Source organism: Dermacentor variabilis, chromosome 7, assembly GCF_050947875.1.
Source record: "Dermacentor variabilis isolate Ectoservices chromosome 7, ASM5094787v1, whole genome shotgun sequence".
NCBI classification, from domain to species: domain Eukaryota; kingdom Metazoa; phylum Arthropoda; class Arachnida; order Ixodida; family Ixodidae; genus Dermacentor; species Dermacentor variabilis.
This window is the reverse complement of record NC_134574.1, coordinates 39,420,534-39,427,628: the sequence shown is the minus strand read 5'-3', so window position 1 is coordinate 39,427,628 and position 7,095 is coordinate 39,420,534. Positions and strand designations below refer to the sequence as shown.

Genomic DNA, 7,095 nt, shown 5'->3' with positions numbered 1-7,095 from the left:
ATGAAGGCAGTGCGAAAAAAAGTTATTCTAGCTTTGGTGGCGTCGCACCTTATTTATGAAATTACTTGTGCCTAATAAATGAAATAAGGAAACGCTAAATTATTGCAAATGAAAGTGGAACATCATTTCTGCCGTAGGCGTCACGACAACGTGACGCCGGCGGCAGAACGTGAATGAGATCACGTTTTCGTGACACCTGCGGCAGGAAGGATGTTCCACATCCGCCGTCAAGGTTTTTGAGTGTAGCACTGGCTACCACTCCCAGGGCTCTACTACGAAACATAAATACCCAAGAAGTGGATGGGAAAACGGCGGCACGGTGGCTCAACTGGTAGAGCATCGCACGCGAAATGCGCCTGCTGAGGGATCGTTCCCCATCTGCGCCAACAAGTTTTTTCACCCCCGTTCATCTCTATTAATTTATAGTTTCTTTATTGCATTTATTAGGCACAAGCTTTTTCCATATGTTGTCCTCGGTTTCTATGTTTGTTGGCGCTTCTCATGATACCAATAATATAAATCGAGTCCCTCCGTTGCCTCCCTTTCTTCTCCTTCACATATATATATATATATATATATATATATATATATATATATATATACATCTATATATACATATATCTATATATATGGGGTGTTCAAGATTAACCTTTATGCATCTTCTAAAATTAGACACTGAGAGGCATGCGAAGACAACCTGTGCAAATAAGGTATTCACGCGACAGCGTTAAGGCGCTCGTGTCGCAGAAAAGTCGGCGTTGGCGGCCGTGAGCGAAAAATCCCTCAGGCAATTCAAAAAACAACTTGCAAGATGGGCTGGGTGGGAATCGAACCAGGGTCTCCAGAGTGTGAGACGGAGGCGCTACCACTCAGCCAGGCGTTTCTCTTTTTTTTCTTTATTGTCTCGCTTGACCCAGAGTTTAAGTGATTTGAAGAACAGATTAACAAAATCATAGTTCCGAGAACCGTTAGCTGTTTGCTGACTACAAGTCATCAGTATCTCGGCATCTGCAACAACATTTCTAATCTTGGAACCCACTCTTGTACATACAACTGCACCTTCAGCGCTTCGACAAAATACTACACCGATTCGCGAAAAAATTCGCGTACTGGTCTAGTACTTCCAAAGTACATATACTAAAATTGGAACGATACAGAGAAGATTAGCATGGCTCCTGCTCAATCAGCCACGAGTTCGATGGTTCAAAGCGGGACTAAAGCGCCTCCAGTAAATATGGTGTTACCTTAGAAACGTGCCGTTGGAAGTTACACTGCGTTGTGTATCAGTAATTACGACCATGTAAATTACAGAAGTCGCAGTTACACCAGTAGCGAAGAATGTTTCCGATACATTTCTTCTGCGCTCTGCGCACATGCAGATCCATCTTGCGGCAAACACAGAAAACCCCCTCCTCTCGCAATGTACGGCGCCACCCAGGCACGTGCCGCGCCACTCGCGTGAGCGACGCGGCTCCTCTATGCGGGACGCCTCTGACGTAGACGCTATAGCGCGTCTGGTGGGAAAGCGCCCCTTGCGATGTGTGCCGTGCTGCTGGCGAGGAGGCATGCGTCTGAGTGGTGCTTGCAAGCGAGATGGAGGACGATCCCATCGAGGCGTCAGCCCCGTAAGCGCGTCCGCCTTCATGGCGCGTCGCGGTCCGCTTGTCCGTGCCAATTACGAAGTTTGACTCGCGTAGATTGGTATGAGTGGGCGGTGAAAATTGGGTGCGATGACGCTATCGCGTTCCACTCTTGAAGTCGAAGCTTAAGCTGCCTCCAATTTTTTTGGCTAGGGGACACAAAATGACACTTTAATTAGCGCTGTCAGCAGCCCAATAACTTAAAATTGCCTAATTAATTTCAGTGCAGTAAGTGGGCATGTTCGTATTGAAAATTTAGATGCAGTCGTGTTTCGACACAGTATCAATTGGAAGAATTCTTCTAGCGTGTCTGTGCTCCGAGATATGCGACTCGCAATTTTAAGTGTCGTTCGCATGATTACGCATGTAAGAGAGGCTCGACGCAAAGTTTATCCCACACGCCGTGGTTGCTTAGTGGCTATGGTGTTGGGCTGCTAAGCACGAAGTCGCTGGATCGAATCCCAGCCACGGCGGCTGCATTTCGGTGGAGGCGAAACCACCCGTGCACTTAGATTTAGGTGCACGTGGAATAACCCCAGGTAGTCCAAATTTCTTGTGTCCGCTACTACGGTGTGTCTCATAATCAGAAAGTGTTTTCGGCACGTGAAACCTCATAATTTTTTTTAATGTTCCTCCCTGATGTGACGCGACAGTTGCGAGTGGTATTTAGTCTGACAACGAGACGAAGAGATCTGCAATGGCGATAACTGTCGCCCTTCCCCTCTCAGCTAGTGAAATAAAGAAACTGAAGAGCTGGGAACCACTGTGGTAACCCTCGACCACTCAGCCTCTAACGATGGGGGCAGTAGCCATGCCGACATAATGACGCGAGCAGAGAAGCCGAAGGGCATTTGGCCTGCGTAATGATAGCTAGATATGTGGGCACTGTCCTTGCCTGCGCTACGCATATCAAGTGAATGCTGATTTCCATCTATTCCAAGGTTTATTCAAAGCAAGAGCAGCAACTGTACAGCACGCCGCACTGTGATATTTTGATTTCGCCAGCCGAGAGCGGAAGGGGAAGACGTATCATATTTGCCTTTGCATCCGCCCTGTTGTCAGGCTAAACGCCGCACGCAACAGACACGTCAAGTAAGTGCGGACGTATACGCCGATCCTCACTCTCTTGCATGCGTCATCATGCGAACGACAATTAAAATTTCGAGCCGGATATGTTGGTGCACCAACACGCTTAACGAATTCTTCCAACTGAGACTGTGTAGCAAGACGACTGCCTATAACCTTTCAATGTGGAGTATAATGTTTTTGTTATACTCTGACTATACTATACTATAATGCTATACTATACTATACTATAATAATACTATATACTTATACTATAATGTATTTGTTATACATACTAATGTGTTATAAAATGGCGCATACCCTTCTCGAGGACAAATTACGGCCATCAAATGGTCGCAAATACCTTGCCACGGCTACTAAATTCTTACCTAGAAGCCGGTATTGACATCAATGCCCTGACACCATCGGAGCTCATCTGTCTGGTGAAAACTACCATTTGAATCGCCATGATTCCGTAAAACCATATGCATTCAATGAAAAAAATGTAATTTATTCGATGTAACCCACTGTTCTTTACTTTTTTTCATTTCTGAAAGTGTTCTTTGCCACCGCTCTGCCAATATGTAAAGGGGGCCAGGGACCACTCAAGCTGCCAAAAAGCAGCTTTTACCTTGGCCCCCTCCATTTGCTTGTAAATGGGCACAAATAAAATGAAATAAAATAAATAAAAATAAAATGTGGAGTATAATGTATAGCTTTTCAATGCGGATGTGGAGCATCCTTCCTGCCGCAGGTGTCACGAAAACGATCTCATTCACGTTCTGCCGCAGGCGTCACGTTGTCGTGACGCCTACGGCAGAAATGATGTTCCACTTTCATTTGCAATAAATTACCGTTTCTTTATTTCATTTATTAGGCACAAGTAATTTCATAAATAAGGTGCGACGCCAGCAAAGCTAGAATAGCTTTTCGCACTGCCTACATTTGTGAGAAACAATTGTGCTTGTGAGTGAGTATGCCGAGCTATGCATGGAGGTGCACGATAGCATTGAAAACGGCGACGTCATTCGGGTGTTTCAACAACAATACACGATCTTCAACTTTACCATAGATATATACAAATACATAAATATCCAAGAAAGCCGATGGACAAACGGCAGCGCGAAACTCAGAGCATCGCATGTACATGTACGTAGCATCGCACATTCCCACTTACTGCAGTAAAAAAAACCTATTATTCAATTTTACCAGAATGGGCTGCCTTCAACTGCCTAATTTCGAGAAAACCATAAAACACAAACTGAAACACCCGGTATATATATATATATATATATATATATATATATATATATATATATATATATATATCTTCAGAGAGAGAGATTGCCTGCCTCCTCACTCGAAAAATATTTGGTATGCCACTGTCGCCGGCCTGACTTCCTGCGCGTTGTACTTGATAAGCTTTCACGTTCCAGAAAAAAGAAGGCAACCTCAAGCGGTCACCCTCAGACAAACGGCCATACCTAACGATTGAATTGACCCATAGCCGCCATGCCCTCCATGTCGGTTTTGAGCGACGACCGCGACTGGGGGGCTGAATTACGCTTGTTATATTGGCCATTTATTCTATCACTCCATGATACTTCAAGCTATCCACTGTTTAATCTTTTTGACCGTAAACCTTTACTACCCATGAATACTTGCATAGCAGCCGTTCTACAAAAAGCATCGAAGGACAGCCAAATTGCCTTCTTTAGGGCAAAATATGCGCGTCTTGTGACGCATAACCGCCTTATGATGTCTCAGGCGTCGAAAAAGTTCCGTTGCTGTGGCTGTCGTAAAGATGTTCTTTACTGTCTTGTCTCCGTAGCTCATCTTATCGCCAATTAGAAGTGTTGGCCTTCAGCGAAACTTGTTTTACGGTCCCTTGCACACATTGCGGGAAGTCACCGAATAGACGAATGATATTGCACAACCCTAGGCAGCACATTGTTAGGTAGTTCACTTTGCCCGGCTGAAGTCGCATGAGTCGTTTGCTGATGTTGTACACTGATGTGCCAGGGTGGTGCGAGTATTATCACCCAGGGGGTAATGCAGCAAGACAGAACATGGAACTAATAGGCAGGGACCGATGCAGAAGAGGTAGAGGCTGCCCCTCGCCATCATGTATGCGGTGACGACTGTTCTTCTCGCCGTATTTGTAAACGTTTCTAAGTATACATTTATATGAAAAATATATCATCTGTTCCACATCTAGAAGTGGTAATGAACGTTTGACATGGCTTACATTTTAATGCGAAATGGTTAGTGAATTAGCTCACATTATGTGCTGCAAAAAGGCCACACATTTACTGAAGTGTGAAGATGTTGAGGTAAAATAACATTGCGGTTTTTCATGAACATACACCTCCATCGGCACCTCCATGCATGCAGACTTCTAGAATACACACACAGGTAACTGTAATACAATACCACGAAATAGTTAAACTAACACCCATACTTCTTTCACTTTATCCTGCTGCTTTTTAACCAGCTAATGAATCTTACACGTTATCTATCAGCGCAAGACGCCTGCATCATTCGGAACTTAGTCGAAGGTTATCGTTGTTTCTCTCTGTTGTGTATGTCCTCACCGAACCTTCTGTAATCAGAATGCATGCGGGACATAAATAGTTTAGTAGTTCTTGGGAGACACGCGGGCCCCTGCGATTAGCCTGGAACGTGCAACGAGTCATGTACTAAAGCTGACGCTCTTAAGCTGCACATGAGATTTTTGACGATCGCCGACTTTGCTCACCCCTATCTATACGATTAGGTGTTACTTTTTGCTGGGCGCAAATATCCCCAATAAATAGTTACATACAGCTTTGACATTGTGCCGTTCTCACCCTAACAACAATGTTACCTCTGGTGCATATGCTTTTGCGTTCATGCACCGGACGCCTCCGCCAAACCCACACTCCAAAGAAAACGCAAGTTTCATTCCGGACCATCGAGCAAGCCGCTGGTTGAAAAACTTGCCCCGGAGCAGGGTCTTCAACCCGCGCCCACAAGTACTACCCCCACCAAGAGAGTAGCCACGATCACATGCCCAGCATGGCCTGTTCTGCGGGGGCAACTTCGGGAACCCCCGACCTTCTGTGGATAATCGGCTGAAGTCTAGGAAACCAATATGGAAACCTACTCGATAAACGCGACATTCAACAACTACAACTCCGAAGAGAAGATGTGTCGTATATAATTCACTTTTGAAAACGCCACCAGGACATGGTTTGAGAAGCGAGAGTTTTGCCTTGAGGACAAGAGGCCTCTTCCTTAACATTTTTTTGCAGAACTCTACGGATGTCTTGCGCAAGGAAAGGGATACAGCTTTGCTGGAATCCAGAGCCCAGCTCCCCAAAGAAAATGTGTGCTTGATCGCTGACATCGTAAGAGAAGAAATGCAACCATTATTGAAAGCGCCCGAGGCGCAACCAAAGCACCACAGGCCCAGCATGAAGTGACTACCTACGCCACCATCGCCTGCAGTGAAAGTACCCCTCAGCGCCCGCGCCAAGACCCGGTAACGCCGCATTTCTGTCGTGCGCCACCACCAACTTGCCTAACTGTCGACCAGCGCAACGACCTAAGGAAGAGAGATGTCTGGTGCGCTCCTGACCACCGTTCTGCTACCCTTGCAGAGAAGCGTGCCACATCTACCACCACTGCCCATGCTGAAAAATGGGACTAAAAGGGGTCGCTGTCAACATGCCACCCAAAACAAGGTGAACTATCTGGTGATATCGCCGACTCCGTCCGTGCACTGCAGTGAAGACCCCGACGACACTCTCGTTCAGCGTAACCAGGATGCTACCTGTCGCTGCAGCGCCGACCATACACTGGCACAGCCCAGGGCCACTTCATAAGCATATATAGGGAAAACTAAAAGCACCAACCAACGGAAGAGCGTTTGCTGTATGTCGAAATGATGAAGATTCCCCGATGCCGTGGATATAGATATAGATTCCCCGATACCGGCCCACAGCTTCTCGGCCCGTGCACGAATACCCGCCACTCTGTACATTTCTGCATCAATTCTGTCCAACTGAATTTTTATGTTCCTTAATTCGTTGGTGTAAATACCTGGTTGGGAGCATTCTATACTCGTAAGAAATTCAAGTTGCGCACGAAGCAGTGTTTCGTTTCTTTTTTCTACATTACGCAATGTGCTACTTCTTTCGCAGGCTTTCATTTTTACTAATTGCTTAAACTCCTCCCACTCTACACCAATACATAAAGATTGCACTGCGAATAGCTTCTTTAGCTTCTCATGTACACCCTTAACGAAACCCGGATCCTCCATCAATTTCGCATTAAGTTTCCAAAGTTCCCACTTGAAGTTCTTTTTGTGTTATTTTTTACCAAAGGTTGCAATCACTAGACAGTGGTC

At 45.7% G+C, this 7,095-nt stretch overlaps 1 pseudogene; it reads left to right on the top strand.

The window, feature by feature from the left end:
* Positions 1-1,117: 1,117 nt before the first annotated feature.
* Positions 1,118-1,183, top strand: LOC142589138 (U6 spliceosomal RNA; annotated as a pseudogene).
* The last annotated feature ends 5,912 nt before the right edge of the window (positions 1,184-7,095 follow it).